We start from the raw sequence: 18289 nt of genomic DNA, 5'->3' as shown, positions 1-18289 counted from the left end.
CAAATTATCTCTATTGTTTTGTTTGGAAAGCTTGGAGAAAATGATATGGGATGTGAAAAATTATGAACAGGTTTATACACATCTCCAGTAGAAGCAGTATTCAATCATACTCCCCCCTCTTCTTTTCTTACCCTCCTTTTTCCTTTTCTCTTTTTCTCTAGTTTTCTTCTTTTATTTTCCTTTTACTATGCCTCAAAAAAAATGGAGTTTTAAAATAAAAAGCAACAATTTGATGTCATATCAGGAAAATATATGTGTTGATGTGTTCATTTAAGGTTTATTTTATCAGAAATTTATGTTTTAAGACATCTTATTTACATATTATATAAGAATCAGAATAAATTCTATTTTAGAATTTGAGAATTGAAACAGAGAAGCTCATTTGTCTGGAGTTTCATGATAACAGGGAACTTAAGGTACTCTCTAACTGGTGGAAAAAAATACAACTAAATAGGAATGCAGGATCTCAGATTTTATAGACATGAGGTTTGCTACTCATTATACTGAACATTTTCACTAAATGTTAAAGGAAATAAGTATTAGCATTTTATTCTGAAATGAGGGCAGATATTTTAAGAAATACATCCCAAGATGTTATCTTATTTCCCAAGATATAATTAAGTATTACCCACTAAAACATTTTCTTGCAAGTTGTTTAACACCTAGATATGGTCTAAATTTCCCAAAGTCTTTTGGGTATAAGAAATTCAATGCATACCATACTAATTTCCAGTGACAAGAAATTAACAAACACATATTTGTGAACAGTATTTTTTCAATATGATGTCAGCATTAAATGGAGTACATATTAATTTCAAGAAAATGATTTTAAAAGTATGAATTTAAAGAGCTATAAAGTGTCAACACAAAATATATACAACAAAGTAAGATTTTTAGTGTAGAAGGCATTTGAGTCTCTTAGGACTTCGTTCCCAGGATCAGACTATCGACTGAGGGCTTTTTTCCATGGCTGTGATGAGACTCAGCTGGACCGCTAACAATCCCCTCCAGGGAGCTGGCAAGTCCGAAGGAGAAAGCTGCAATTGGCTCCCCTGCACCCACCCTCACTGTGCTGCCCTCGGTGAAACTGACTGTCTGGGAAGACAAAAGTATACAGACAGGGAATTTGACATCAAGTTTAAAGCAGTGCCAAAACCCACTTTATTTAATGTAAGCAGTGGCTTTCCACCCACAGCTTCCATCTCTTCTAAATGTTCCAGTCATGTGGGCTCATGAACAATCCTTTCCTATGGACCAGTGCCAGCTTCTTGATTATTATATTTTCCTTTCTAACTTTGAACTGAATTATCTTTCACTGGTTGAAAATCTTTCAGAAATGTTCCCCAATAAAAGTAAACTCTTTCTTTTAACCTTTCCTTTTATGTATGGAAAACGTAAGCATATGAGGCCAGCCAGCGCTAAAGTGAAATTAGATTTAGAAAAGTAAAATTGAATCTACATATTTTATTGGCAGAGGGAGGAGACTAGTTAGTTAAAGAAAAGTGATTCATATTTTATGCTATATATTACTTCTTTCATTGTAGACCTAAAACTCTGATACTATACTTTTTTTCCGACTTTTTGGAAAGTTGCATTTAATTTATTCTCATATTCACTAGTATAAGCCCCACAGAGGCTGGTTTTCTCTAATCCATTTTTTTTCTTAGCATTCTTCATTATAGCTCATCTTACTTCACTATATATGACTTTATATATAATTCAATATGGCTGAATAGAGTGAATTATATAGAATTCAATAGTCAGAATAGAATGAGAAAGTGTAACCAGACTCATTAAAATCTTATTACTACCTAGTAAACTTGATAATAGGGGATATGGGAATGGTAATGAGAGACTTCAAACACTGGATATATTATCAAATCAAGAGAATACACATGAATGTTCTGGAATTCTCATCCTTCATGAAAAAGTACAATAAAAACTAATCACCAGGGACTTCCCTGGTGGTGCAGTGGTTAAGAATCCACCTGCCAATGCAGGAGACACGGGTTCGAGCCCTGGTCCAGGATGACTCCACACGCAGCAGAGCTACTAAACCGGTGTGCCACAACTACTGAGCCTGTGCTCTAGAGCCCATGTGCCACAACTACTGAAGCCCGTGCGCCTAGAGCCCGTGCTCCGCAACAAGAGAAGCCACTGCAATGAGAAGCCCGCACACCGCAGTGAAGAGTAACCCTCGCTTGCCGCAACTAGAGAAAGCCGGCGTGCAGCAACGAAGACCCAGTGCTACCATAAATTAATTAATTTAAAAAAAAAACTAATCACCAGTTCTAGTTTACCTAGACCAACTGGTTTTCTACAAGAAGAAAATTCCAAATTTTTAAACTATATTTCATTAAGAAAGTATTGTTTGAGGGGCTTCCCTGGTGGCGCAGTGGCTGAGAATCTGCCTGCCAATGCAGGGGACACGGGTTCGAACCCTGGTCTGGGAAGATCCCACATGCCGCGGAGCAACTAGGCCCGTGAGCCACAACTACTGAGCCTGCGCGTCTGGAGCCTGTGCTCCGCCACAAGAGAGGCCACAATAGTGAGAGGCCCGCGCATCGCGATGAAGAGTGGCCCCCGCTTGCCACAACCAGAGAAAGCCCTCGCACAGAAACGAAGACCCAACACAGCCCAAAATAAATAAATAAATAAAATAAAATAAAAAAGAAAGTGTTGTTTGAGAGGCAAATCTCAGGAGGGGTTGGTAAATTGCTGGTTTCTTTAGATATGAGTATAAGAACTGACCTATATACAAATATATCCAACCCATATGAAAAATACTCTCAATATGTCCTACTTTTTATGTGAAAATTTTAAAGAGCTATTTCTACAATAGCAAAGGGTATGCTTTTTGGAATAAACAACATTTCCATCCACCCTCCCATAAAAAAACACTCCTTGGCTGTCACATCCTAATGACACACACCATTTCTAGTTCCCTTGTAAATGCTTCCATTTCATTTGAGGACAGGTGCCATATGAGGTCAAGAGTACAGTGGTCAGAGCATGTATTGCATATTGGCGGTGATAGTCATGACTTCTGGATAAAAGAATGAAAAGTTAATATATTTCCATTCAGAGTGTCAGTTAAAAACTCAGTCTTTGGTGGTGAGAGCTAGTTGGTGGGGAGGGCCTCCTATGGTTTTCTTCATCCTCCTAAGGTTTTAGAATATTTCAAAAATATATACACTGTTCCAAAATAAACCACTTAGTTTTAAATAAGCTATTGGAGAATTTTACAAACTTTAATTGTGCTTTTGACTTTCATATAAAAGAACTCAAAGGAAAAACATTATGGCTTTCTATGGGTAATTGAGGCATTAAAGTAGTAGTAGTGGTAATAATAATAATAATGTTGTATTTGGCAAAGAGAAGCATCATGGAAGTTCTAAACAAATTGCAAGTGTCAGAGTAGCAGATCTCTGTCCAGTTGGGAGGTGACAGCAAGATTTATTTTTCATTAAAAGTCAAGACTTCTTCCCATGTTTACTAAAGACGCTTTGCCAAAATCCACCAAAACTATTAAGAGCACTAGGTATAATGCTCCATTAGTTAATAAACTAACAGATTTCTGAAGTGATATCGATTAATTGCCATTTTTGTCTCTTTTTCTTGGCTCATACATTTTAATTTGAGGTAACTAGTTTAATCTTGACAGGTACAGAGAATATTTAGTTTATTCTGTGACTTAAGGAAAATTGTCTTTCCATCCATTCATTTACGTAACATCAAAGCCCAGGATGATAATGATAATGTTGTGGTGGGCAAAGCCACAGACTTTCAATCAATATAAAAGAGGTTAGGAGTCAAAAATGGGTCTCACAGGCTAAAATCCAGACAGCTTGCATTCATCTCAGGAGGCTCTAGAGGAAAATATTTCCTTGCTCTTTCCAGCTTCTAGAGGCTACTTGCATTTCTTGATTTGTGTCTTCCTTTCATCTTCAAAGCCAGCAGTGGCTGGTGGAATCTTTTTCACATGATATCACTGTGATACTAACTCTTTCGCCTCCCTCTTCCACATTTAAGAACCCATGTGATTACCTTGGGCCCATGCAGATAATCCAGGATAATCTCCTTATTTTAGATAATCTCCCTGATTAGCAACCTGAATTCCATCTGCTTCTTTAATTCTTTTGTCATGGAAACCACCATATTCATAGGTTCTGGGGAACTAGGATATGACATCTTTGGTAGTCTGTTTTGCTGCCTGCCACAGAGCTATTCTGTACAGATTTGTGTAAAGGAACATCTTAAGGTGGTAATTTTCAATGTGAAACATGTGGTTATTAATATAGTTTTATGAACTTGCCCAGCAATGAAAACGAACTGCTTCTTTTCCTAAGGCCACATTTCATTATATCTAGTATATTCTTTCTTTGGAGAAAAAAATAATTACAAAAAAATTCATTTTCATTAAATGAGTTACTTGTTAGAAATACATTCAGGCCTACAAATTAATTGAAAGTTTGTAGAAAAAGTTATGAAATGTCCATATCTTAAAAATGGCATGTAGTTCAGAAATAGTTTCAATAGCATGAGCTCCACATTGTGGGATCTTCATTCTCCAACCAGGGCTCAAACCTGGGACCCTGCAGTGAAAGCTCAGCACCCTAACCACTGGACCATCAGGGAATTCCGGAGTGAGTTTTTAATAATGACTGATTCCTAAGGAACCGTCCAAATCTACAGCACTCTCCTTTAAAACTTTGCCCAATTTACTAAACTGTTTTATTTTGTACATGAAAAGAGAACTTTACCTAGTTAAATGCATACAATCTTGTTTTTTAAATATTGACAATAGCAAATTTAATTTATAAACACGCGTGTGTTTATTGTTTTGTATTCTCTAAAGGTGCTGTACCTACTTGTTTCAACAAATCGTCAGATATAATTGGGCAAACAAGTGTGTCACCATCCTCCCTTTGAAGATGAGGAAATGAGGGTCCTAGAGCCATCAGTGATTAATCTAACATTACTTATCTGGAAAATGGCACAGCCTTCAAACCCAGGGATTCTGAAGACTTACAGTGAAGGGTGCTCTGAACCCTTGCATTTGTTATCAGGGAAAATCTAGTAGGAAACACTCAAATCAAAATATGAACAAGTTAGAATCCATGATCGTAAGACTGAATTTTTGAATGTTCAGTAGAAATGAATTTATATAGGTAGGTTTCAGCTTTCCAATATAATAAGCTCAGTCACTTGGTATTATTTCTCTAACTTTGCTTAGTATCATTGCATGACTTGAATCTGTTGTGAACCATCGTATTTACATGTGTATATATATCCTTATATTCATAATCGGTATGAGCTGAGGTATGAACATAGTCAAAAATAACACTGATTTAAATTTTAATTTCATGTTAAAAAAACACAATGTTAACATGTTTATGCAAGATAGCCTCAGGAAAATTGAATATTAAGGAGTTTTTCTGAATCCCTTGTATTTATAATGCTGAAAACATTGGTAGAAATTGACGAACTGAACTGCAAAGACACAGATAGAATTTTTCCCTCAATGTGGATATTTATTTGGAATTTCAAAAATTTTGCTTAAGCTCGGAATTAAATTTTAAGTCCCTTATGTTTATTTAATTGGTCTTTTCTCTGTAACTGTACAGTCTTCCTTTATATACCTAAGAAAAAATCCTTGCCAAAGTTGCTGATCACATCTTATCCATGTCCAGATACAGCTCCTGTATTTTCTATATTATTTCTAGAATTTATGAAAAATAATCATGACCTCTTCTCAATTTCTCTAATCCTCACCCCTTCTGGTTTTGTTCTAATTTCTCGCAGGAGTTGAAAAGTTCAGTTTTCTCATGTAAAAGTTTTCCCCATGTACACATCACGCTTTTGTAGCACTCTTTCCATTTATCATATACAAGTAACATCATTCAAAGAGATATGGTTTGATGGATCTATTACTTCTCCTGAACTCTTATGTTACCAACCTATTGTCACCCACATAAGCAAATCTACCTCTTCACATGTACTCATTTGCCTGTAATACATATCATATATTAGCATATGCATAACCTCATGCTTTTGATAACATGAAGACATAATTATAAAGCCAAAACAAAACAAAACAAAAAGTAAGAAATAAATAGTCTAACTACTAATTAAAGTAAAACTAAAACTGCATTGGCATTTATCACAGGCACCGTGAGGATCTATTCTGAAGATTAAGGAAGAAATCTGAAAGAGGGAGAAATTGTGATTTTGTCCAGAATATTTTATTATCCACCACTGCAGTTTTACTTTTTCACTCTTCATTGATTTTTCCTCCATTTAAGAGTAATGTGTATATCACAAAAATGAGATATTTTACTAAGATTAGTCAACAGGCTCCCTCGCCTCTGTCTATTTGCTAGATAGTGTACAAATTTTAAAACTAGAACATTAGGGTGAGAAATAGAGGCCAAAAGAAACTAGGAAGAATCTAGGATGAGATTCAAAAGAACTGTTTTCAAAGTGTGAGAGGCTCATTTAAATTGCTGACTTAGGGCTTCCCTGGTGACGCAGTGGTTGAGAGTCCGCCTGCCAATGTAGGGGACACGGGTTCGTGCCCCGGTCCGGGGAGATCCCACATGCCGCGGAGCAGCTGGGCCCATGAGCCATGGCCGCTGAGCCTGTGCTCCGCAATGGGAGAGGCCACAACAGTGAGAGGCCCGCATACCACAAAAAAAAAAAAAATTGCTGACTTAAACTGTCATGTGCATTTAGATATTGGTGTGGTAAAAGTAATTCTGTCTTCTTACTCCATTCGTTGCTCAAAATCATACTATTCTTTTATTTGATCCATGACTTTCTGGTGAGCACTGTATATTTCTCAGAGTAAATTGCCTTCATATTTCTGTTTATATGTTGCCTTCATATTTTTCACACAAAATAATGTGCCCTTTCAACTGATCAGTTTTTTAACAAAATTGTCTTGTTTTCTCAAACACATACCTCCTGGAGGCCTCGAAGTTGTTTTGCGCACAGACACACACACTATAATCTTGATTATTGATTATATAATCTAACCTTGATTATTCTGAATGAGAGCCCCACAAATCACTTTTCTCTTTGTATCTTCAGGAACCAAGTCTCCCCATGGCATTTCTTGGACAATTAGACTCTCATCTCTACCAACATGCTCAACTCTGTCATTTATGAGGTCCTGAGCAAGAGAATGAACAGAGGCCCATGTAGCATATGGCTAAATTGTTAAAGATTATAAACCAAGTTAACAAACTGCTAATAAATTATGATTTATCCCTGTGCCTTACAAATATGCATTCATAAAAATATATTTAAAGAAATATGTGTAAAGCTATGCTTTGTATATTACTGAAAGTCAAAATAATATCAAGGGGCTTCACTGGTGGCACAGTGGTTGAGAGTCCGCCTGCCGATGCAAGGGACACGGGTTCGTGCCCCAGTCCGGGAGGATCCCACATGCCGCGGAGCGGCTGGGCCCGTGAGCCATGGCCGCTGAGCCTGTGTGTCCGGAGCCTGTCCGCAACAGGAGAGGCCACAACAGTGAGAGGCCTGCGTACCGCAAAAAAAGCAAATAAATAAAATAAAATAATAATAATATCAAGGATGAGTGAAATCAATTATTATTGTGCATGTAGGCATTCTGCTGATGACCTGACATTTTTCTTGGAGGAAAAATAAAAGCAAAATGTAATAAATTATTATACACTTAGTCCATAACATTTTCTTTTATTTATTTTCATTTTAGCATAATGTTATTATATGATAATCTTAATCTTAAAAATATAAAATAAAATATAATTGAATTAAAAATGTAAATGTAAAAAATCAAAATGACTAAATTATACTTATGTATTTTTCCAAAAAGTTATTTTTCTAAATTACTTAAAATTATCTGTTAGAATTTAGAGGCAAAATACAATTATAATCAATAAATATCTAAAATTTAAATCAAAATTATTTAAAGTTAAATTTGTCGTAAAACTTTGTAAATTAAGTTAAATACTGTTACATCACTTAATGTCCATATACTTGCTGGTTCAAAGGACAAATAACACACTTCCAGTATGGTATGGCTAGACCCCAGAAAGACAAAGTAAAAATAATATGTTTACGATTGCAAAAAGTAATATGTTAATTATTTAAAATTGCAAAATATCCCTCATTGTCATGCGCAGTACCCGTGAATATCATGCTAATTTGTGTCACCAAAGCCTCAAAATGGAGCAAAAAGAAAAGCAAAATAAAGTAGATCTCAGCACTACTGGGAAAGGACACTTCATTATGCAAGAAACTATGGTAATCATGCTATTTAATGGAAGGATATGATACATGAATTTATTTTTTCTCTTTAAGCAATTCTGCCACTCAGTTCCTCTGGGCACGTGTAAGCACTGTCAGTCTCCAACTTTGGCATCACACAAATTAAAATTTTCACAGCATTCGGACTACATTGACTTTAGCTTCTGAACATTGGGCAAGAGAAACAGAGATTTCCTAGGGGTCAGAATGTTGTTAGTTCACAGACTGTGGATGCTTACAGTAAACACTCATTGGGTTGCTTTGCTTTGGTGCCAAGGGCTGGATCCTGAGTGACAGAAAATCGTGCATTCCTTAATATATAGTGAAGAATTAACTTTACACAAAGAGAGGTCTGGTCTTTGTCCTTAGCTACTGGGAAGTGATTCCAAGCTCCTGGAATGTGTTGCTGATAAGCACATCTTTGTTTATCAGAGGTTTTGGCAACCAGACAACCTAACAATGTAATTTGTAATGGGAGCCTGAGACCACACCATATTAGTTTGGACTTCCAAGAGAAACTGGACACTGAAGGTATTAGCCAAACCTCTGGAGGGAGGGGTGTACTGGAGACTAAAGGTCAGCCGTGTGGGTAGTATGTGAGCCCCAGTTAAAATTCTGGACACCAAAGACTAGCGTGAACTTCTCTGCTTGAAATACTCTGAGTATCGTCACACTGCAATGCCCGGAGGATAACTTGTCCCTGAGAACAACAGGGGCTTCATGTTCGAAACCCTCCCAGATTTGCCCTGTGTGTCTCTTCTTTTGGTTAGTTCTAATTTATATACTTTCACTTAAAAAAGAAAAAAGAATAGTGTAATTGTAAATATAGTGCCAAGTTCTGTGAGCTATCTACCAAATTCTCAAACCTAGTGGGGTTCTGGGAATACCTGAACTTGTGAGTTGGTCCAAAGTGAAGGTGGTCCTGCAGCCCCCAGACTTGTGGCTGGTGTCTAAAGTGAGGACAATGTTTTGGGTACTATTCCCTCAGACCGTGCGATTTGCCCAAACCCCATTACACTTAGAGTATTTGCTTTTTTTTAAAATTTTTATTTTAATTGGAGTTTTAAGATGAGTTCTTCTAATAAACTTTTAGGGAGGGATCTAACTTGTTCTTAGGCTTTCATATTATAAACACAAACATGTACATTTGTTTTTTGTGTGTTTGCTTATGTGAGCCCTTTAAAGCAGAGTGCCCATGGAAAGGGTCCCTCTCCTTAGTCAATGTGTGATCCTGTCCCCAGAACACCTGTGTACTTAACTTTATTTAATCCATAAATAATGTTTATCCACATTCTCTCTTGCAAGAAATCCATTGCCTGCTGATCACGGTCCCCCGCCCCACGCCCCTGCTATTTTCTTCATTTGTGGTAGTCTTTTTCTTTTTTAACAGCTTTAATTAAGAATAATAAACATCAGTAAAATGCTTATGATTAAAGTTTAAAATTGATAAGATTTGATATATATATATATATATATATACCCATGAAACTATCACCAAAATCAAGATAATAAGCAATCACACCCAAAATTTCTTTAGGTGTCTTTGTAATCCCTCTCTCTGTTCTTCCCCACGCCCTCCATCCCCCAAAAATCATTTATTTGCTCTATTTCACTATAGATGAATTTGCATTTTATAGAATTTAATACAGTGAAATCATACATTATATACTTTTTTTAGTCTGGCTTCTTTCACTCAGCATGATTATTTTGATATGCATCAAGACTGCTAAGTGACTCAATAGTTCACTGCTTTTTTATTACTGAGTAGTAGTCCATTCTATACCAAATTCTATAATTTGTCATCCATTGATCTGCTGTTGGAAATACGGATTGTTTCCGGTTTTCGGTTATTACAAATAACATTCATGAACAAGTATAAACATATGCTTTATTTATATTGAGTAAATAGCTAAGAAGGAAATGACTAGGTTATATGATAATTTTAACTTAAGAAACTGAAAAATTGTTTCTCAAAGCCATTGTATCATTTTACATTTGTACCAACCGTGTGTGAGAATTTCCATTGTTATACATCTTCATCAACACTTTAACATCTCATCTACACTTTAACTTTTGACTTTCTAATAGATGAGCAGACTTACCTTATTGTTGTTCTAATTTCCTTTTCTCCAGGGACTAATGATGTTGAGCATCTTTTCATGTACTTGTTGCAATCCATATATATTCTTTGATAAAGTGTTCAAACCTTTTGCTTTTTTAATTTGGTTGTTGGTTGTCTTATTCAGTTTTGAGAGTTCTATATATGTTCTGGATACAATTTCCTTACTAGTTGCGCAATTTGCAGATATTTTCTCCCCATGTGTGGTTTCTCTTTTCAATTTCTCATCATTGTTCAAAGAGCCAAAGTTCTTAATTTTAATAATGTTCCATTTATCAATTATTTCTTCGATACATTGTAATTTTGGTGTTATATCTAAGAAACATTTACCCAACACAGGATCAAAATATTTTCTCTCACATTTTCTTTGGTGAGAGAAATCACTTTTATGGTCTTTGGTGTTACATTTAGGTCAATATACCACTTTGAGTTTATTTTCGTATATAGAGAAAGATATACATTTTACATATAGAGAAAGAGAAAGAAATTGGTGAGGGAGATTAAGAGGTACAAACTTCCAGTTGCAAAATAAATGAATCACAGGTATGACATGTACAGTGTGGGGAATATAGTCAATAATTATGTAATACGTTTGTATGGTGACAGATGGTAACTAGACTTACTGTGGTGATCATTTTGAAATGTATAACAATATCAAATCACTATGTTTTGCAACAAGAGCTAACAGTGTAGGTCAATTATACATCAAAAGCAAACAAACTCATAGAAAAAGAGATCAGAGTTGTGGCTACCAGAGATGGTTTGGATGAAGGCAGTCAAAACGTACAAGCTTCCAGTTATAAGATAAATAAGTACTAAGGATGTAATGTACAAGATGATAAATATAATTAACACTGCTATAAGTTATATATGAAAGTTGTTGAGAGTATATCCTAAGAGCTCTTATCACAAGGAAAAAATTTTTTTTCTATTTCTTTAGTTTTATATCTATATCTCATATGATCTATATGAGATGATGGATGTTCACTAAACTTATTATGATAATCATTTCCTGATGTATGTGGTCAAATCAGTATGTTGCACACCTTAAACTCATAAAGTACTGTAAGTGAGTTATATCTCAATAAGCCTTGAAGGAAAGAAAAAGAAAAGACCCTGAGTCTAGTAAGGGAACTTACAGATAAACTTTAATTAATTAATTAAAAGAATCAATTAATTGTGGGTTCTGTGAAAGGATGTCGGTGGAAAATTCCCTTTAGCATTTGTGTGCATCGAGAAGTTCTTATTTAACCCCAACTCTTGAATAAAAGTACAGCTGGACATGAAAGGAGAGAAAATTATGGATCAAAGTTCACCTTTTTTTTATAAATGGATATTCAATTATTCTCATACAGTATGAGAATTGTATTCTTTCTTTGTGAAATTGACTTTGAACCCTTGATGAATGACCGTGTACAAGTATGCCTATTTCTATAATCGCGATTCTATCTCATCAATCTGTTCATCCTCACACCATCATCACACTATATTGACTACTGTAACTTATAATAAGTCCTAAAGTCATATTCCTAGTCATCTAAGTTTAATCTTTTTTTTCCAAGTTGTTTTGTCTATTCTAGGTAATTTGTATTTCTGTACGAAACTGAGAATGACCTTGCTGATTTCTACAGTAGAAAACCTGCTGTAATTTTGACTGAGATTGCATTAAACCTATAGCTCAATTTTAGGAGAAATGACATCTTAACATTATTGTGTGTTCCAATTTGTAAACAAGGCATATATCTCCATTTATTTAGATTTTCTTTGAAATCTTTGATCAGTTTTGTAATATTGAGTGTACAGGCCTTGTACCATATTTTTCAGATTTGCTCTTAAGTATTTTATATTTTAGTGCTATTGTAAATTTTATCTACTTACGTTTCAATTTCTAATTTTGTCTGGCTAGCATATAGAATAAAATTAATTTTAGTATATTTATCTGGTCTCCTGCACTGTGCTAAACTCAGAGTGAGTTCCAGTTTTCATTGTCCAATCTGTATGCCTTTCATTTAGTTTTCTTGCCTTACTGCCCCTACTGGAACCTCCCACACAATGCTGAATAGAAGTGGTGAGAGTAACCTGTCTTGACCTCTTGCTTCTCTTAGAGGGAAGGTAATCAGTCTTTCTTCATTACGTATAAATTTAGCTGTAGATTTGTCATAGAAGCACTTTATCAGGTCGAGAAAGTACCTTTCTATCCCAAGTAAGCTGAAAGTTTTTCATCAGGACTATATTTGGATGTTGCCATATGCTTTTTCTGCATCTGTTGGGACAATCATGTGATTTTTCTTTTTTTTCTACTCTGTTAATATTGTGAGCTATATTGATTGATTTTCAAACTCTAAAACATTTCATTCCTTGGGTAAAACTCAGGTGGTCAGTATATTATACTGTTAAAAGTATTGTTGGATTCAATTTGCGATTATTTCCGCGGCATGTGGGATCTTCCCGGACCGGGGCACAAACCCGCGTCCCCTGCATCGGCAGGCAGACTCTCAACCACTGCGCCACCAGGGAAGCCCTGTTTAAAATTTTTGCATCTATAGTCACAAGGGATGTAGTTTGCTATTTTCTATTTGTGTATTATCTTGATCTGGTTTTAGGATCATGGTAACAATAGCCTCATAGAATGAGTAGGGAAATATCTCATCTTGTTTATTTTTCTTGACAAGATAGAGTAGCATAGATACTGCTACCTCTTTACTGTTAGAATTCACCTCTTATCTAGAACTAGATTTTCTTTCTACAAAGATTTTAACTGCAATTACATTTTTTAAAAATAAATTTATTTATTTATTTTTGGCTGTGTTGGGTCTTTGTTGCTGCGTGCAGGCTTTCTCTAGTTGCGGCGAGCGGGGATTACTCTTGGTTTTGTTGCACGGGCTTCTCATTGCAGTGGCTTCTCTTGTTGAGGAGCATGGGCTTTAGGCATGCAGGCTTCAGTAGTTGTGGCACGTGGGCTCAGTAGTTGTGGCTTGGGAGCTCTAGAGAGCAGGCTCAGTAGTTGTGGCACACGAGCTTAGTTGCTCTGCGGCATGTGGGATCTTTCTGCACCAAGGCTCAAACCCGTGTCCCCTGCATTGGCAGGTGGATTCTTAACCACTGTGCCACCAGGGAAGCCCTGCAATTACATAATTTTAAATAAACCTATGGCATTCAGGTTATCTGTTTCTTCTTGAGTAAACATTGTAGTTTGTGCTTTTCATGTTATTTGCTTAATATAAAATTTCAAAGTTATGACACAAATTGTTCATAATACCCCCCTTTATCTTTTTAATAACTGTAACATCTGTAGTAATATCACCTCTTATTCCTGATATGGGTAGTTGGCTTCTTTTCTGTATCTTCTTTTTCCTTTTCTTAATTATCCTGACTAGAGTTTTCTTAATTTTATTGACCGTGTCAAAACCACCTTTGGTTTTCTAATTTTTCTATTTTGTATGGTGTTCTTATTTCCTAATACACTGATTTTTGCTTATTTATTATTTCCCATATTTTGAGTTTCATATAGGCAGCATCTAGTTGAGTTTGTTTATTTGTCCCTGTAGTGTGGTTATGGTATTCAGTTGAAATACAATTAGGTCCTTTTGTTTCAGTGTTCTTTCAGTTTTTGAGTTACTGTTTTCCTTTCCCATTTATATTAATTTATATTTAAAATACGTAGAAATGTAAAACTATGCTTAATAATAACCTTAAATATAAATGGCCTAAATTTCCAACTAAAAATAGAGCTTTCAAATGTCAAAATTATACAAAAGCATATACTCAAGAAAGTGTCATTCTCTCTCCCTTATATTCTACTTCATTCTCTGCTCAAGTTTTCCATCATTTTTGTCTTTTCAAACTACGGTGAAACTCTGATTCATCAATCAAGCCATGACAGCATTTGAACTTGGGGAAAATACAACATTTCTATACTAATTATTAATTTGGCTCCTACTGTTTTCACTGTTCTCTTAGCTCAACTCAGTTAGTATAGTTTTATTTGGCACGCAAAAGCTGTAAACACAAACGTAAAGACAAGGACTATTGTTTGGTACCACTTGATTACAGAAGTGCCAAACGTATTATCCAGAGCATACATATGTGTGCATGTGTGTTTGTGTGTATCATCAAAATAAGAACACAATAATATAATATCTCATGGGGAACTCATTGACCTCTGAGGAAGCATCTGTGGGTCCAAGTACAAGTAACACATATATTTGTCCAATTCTCTCTTTTTCAGGAATTTTACCATAATTCAGGGAAAAAAAGAAAGAAAAAAGATAAATCCTACCACTTTTATTAGTTTATGTACACCCCATTATTTTTTTCTCTTCAGTGGTATATATTTTTCATGGGGTACATAAATAGAGAGTGTTTTTTTTTAATAAGTAGTTTATGTAGGCTTTATTAAATACAACATGCCCATGTTCTTCCTAATGGTATGAATGGTAAATGTAAGGAAAACTCCGAACTGAACTGACAACTTTTTTTCACATTCTTTATTTGAGTTTTGGTAGGAAATGTACTCTTATACAGGATTATTTATTAACTGAAAATGAATAGAAATTTAATGATAATAATCAAATTATGGGTATAAAAATAAAATAATGTTTGCCTAACTACCTTTTCTTACATCTCTTTCTCCTTTCTTCTATTCCACTCCTAAGCTAGCCAGCATGCTTGCACCTACATCACAAACTTGCTCAGTACTTTTTCCATCTCAAAATTTCAGTCTAATCAATTCCTTTTCCAAATTATGCCATATGCTAATTTCACATTCTTTTCTCTCACTTCTCAGATCTCACTTTAACATACCAAGACTTGTTCGTTTCATATTTCTAGAAATCACGTTGCAGTAAATTGACAATTTTGCAGTGAATTCATATCCAACATATTATTGAATCACTTTGCTAGTTGAAGTTAAAGCAGAAAATCAGTAAGTAACCAGAATTAATATCCAATATTTGGCTTTAAATAATGACATTTGACAAGATCTCATTTTCTTAGGTTAATATTTTTAAGTCCTCTCTCCCACATTTTACTCCTTTATTCAGTTAGGAAATGGTTGTTATAGTCATAGGTGTCTTATGTAAGCAGAACCAGAAGAAAAGCGTTACATTAAAATGTGAGTTGAGTATATTTTGACGAAAAAGAAATTCAAGGCACAGTGAAACAAACAAGGAATAAAATGTTCACCTGTAAAATTAATCCCTGTAATTTTTTAATTTTGTTGTTACTGTTGCTAGGTTTTTTAGTGTGTGCTTAATATTGCCAACATGGTATGAAAGAGAAAGTTCTACTTACGTTCTACTTAATAGGAGCGCCTCATCAGCATTCTTGTCTTAAGCATGAAGAGAGAGTTTAGTCCTCTGAGACCAGGTGGTGGACTACCCTACAGAATTAGCTCATGGTCTGAGGAGAATTATAACACATGACAGACTCAGCAAAGAGATGGATTCCAAAGCCTTAGCAGAGCTCTGAAAGATGGCAATAATATTTGGACAAGGAAAAATCAATACACACAATGGCAGCAGTTTCAAGCTCAGACTGATTCCACCCTTTTTCTTCACCAACATTTCTAGCTTTGTTTCAGAATGGTTATTCCTGCAGATTTGAGAGGAGTGGACAGACAAGAAGCCTCTTATCAGGCTATGGATGTCTGAGGATCCACCTGGCCTTCCCTACAGTGAGGCTTCTAGGTCCAGGCGGATTGGATTTGATACTTGTCTCAGTATCCTTGAAAGGCAAGAGCAGATAAGAAATTTGATCAAAGTTAGGGGAAATAAGAGGGAAGTTAATCATTTGGTGGTTTGGAGTGGTTCGAGTGTGGGGCCTTTAGGGACTTTTCACCCCCTCACTTGTTCCCGTAAACCAACCTCTTGCGCCACTCCTTCTCCCTATCGAAACCAATTCTTCTCCCTATCATGCGCCACTCCTTCTCCCTATCGAAACCAATTCTTCTCCCTATCGAAACCAATTCTTGGAGTTTTTCAGTTGACGGGGACTTTCCAGCCAGCGGGTAATTTTCCAGTTGCCCGTAACAGGTATACGCCCTAACCGCCACAATGAACAAACTGTAACGGCCAGAAGGTGGGGCAAAAGTTCCTAAGCCAATGAATTCAAAAGTCACCACATTTACCCAATCATTGTGAGAATATACCCGCCCTATGAGTAAATAAACCTATAAAAAGTATGTGATTCCGCTTTTAGGGGTTCCCCATCGGCCTCCTGCGTGAGGTTCAGGGAACCCCGGTGCATCGGCTCCTAATAAACCTCTTGCATGTTGCAGCGGCTCTCGACTCTTGGCGGTTCTTGGGCGAGTTGGAATCCCTCGTAGACCGTTTGGGTCTAACATGAGAAGTCTGGCAAGGTTAGAAGTACTGGGCACCCTGGAAAGCTTGGAATAGGTAGTGTTAGAACAACTGAAAACATTTATTTAAAACAGTGACTGATAATTTGTGGAACTTGACTGCCCAAGGGTTAATGTTGTTTGAAGATGGAACAATTTAATAGTAATTTTGAGGAATATACAGATAATAAATTACAGTTAGTTTAGAAGAACTTGATTAAAAATCCATTGCACAGAAATGACCTCTGAGAGGTCTCCCATCCAATTCTTTTCATGGAGTCACTGTTAGTCTCATGGTGAACTGGGGTGGGTGCACCAGGTCCTGGCCTGGAGGACATTTTAAATTCTCTCACTAAAATACAGTAAATTTATTGAACAAACATTCTGTGTATATTCACAGAGATTATGTTTTATCTGGCTGAAAAAAAGAACAGTCTTGTGTGTTATTTACCAGATATTTATTTAGTACCTGTTATGGCCTGGGGAGCATATTGGATTAAATAAGAGAGTGAGTTAAAGATAACATTGAAACATTTTCTGCTGGATTTTAAATGTGTTTTTATTATCTAATTAAAATGTTTAAGATAAGAACATTTATCTCCATGGGAAATCTAAGCTTGTCTTCTTTTAAATACAGAATAAAGTCTAATCCTCCCACCTCCTCCCTTTCCATTTTTCCTTATTCATTCTTTCTCTCTTTTACTTGCAACAAATATCAAATGCATACCATAAGCTAGGCACCATAATAAGCTCTAGGGATCTGGATGTGAGCAAAACAAATGAGATGACCATCTGCATGGCACTTAGACTCCAGTAGAGGACACAGAAGAATAATCAATTTAAATAACATGTGATGGGGGCTTCCCTGGTGGCGCAGTGGTTGAGAGTCCGCCTGCCGATGCAGGGTACACAGGTTCGTGCCCCGGTCCGGGAAGATCCCACATGCCGCGGAGTGGCTGGGCCCGTGAGCCGTGGCCGCTGAGCCTGCGCGTCCGGAGCCTATGCTCCGCAACGGGAGAGGCCACGACAGTGAGAGTCTCGCGTACTGCAAAAAAATAAAAAATAAAATAAATAACATGTGATGACTGCTTTGAGAAAATGCCAGTACTATGTGGTACTTATCAGGAACAACTGGCTTTTCTGTCCTTTAGGGAAAGCATCCCAGGGCGAGAACATCTGACACTGAAGAATGCATAAGAGCTAGGCTAATAAAATGGGTTGTGAAAATAGTGTGTCAAGAAGACTGTAGGTGAAGATCTCGAGGTATGAAAGAAGGTGGTGAGTTAGAAGAACTCTAACACCAGTAGTTTAGGATGATCAGAATGAAGACTGGAGTGTTAGGACCTGAGACAGCAAAGTGAGATGAGGAAAGCTAACGTGATTCTTCTTAAAATGTAGGTTTTTCTTCTAATGGTGGTGAAATCCATTGGAAAATTATAAATTGGTGAGTGACAGGATAAGATGTGGACTTCAGAATAATTTCTCAAGAGATGGTATAGAGAATAAATGTAAAAAGAAGAAAGACTGGAAGCAAAGCG

The sequence above is a fragment of the Neophocaena asiaeorientalis genome, unplaced genomic scaffold (genome assembly GCF_003031525.2).
Source record: "Neophocaena asiaeorientalis asiaeorientalis breed wild unplaced genomic scaffold, Neophocaena_asiaeorientalis_V1.1 scaffold24, whole genome shotgun sequence".
In the NCBI taxonomy this organism is placed as follows: domain Eukaryota; kingdom Metazoa; phylum Chordata; class Mammalia; order Artiodactyla; family Phocoenidae; genus Neophocaena; species Neophocaena asiaeorientalis.
Note: the sequence above shows the minus strand (reverse complement) of the source record.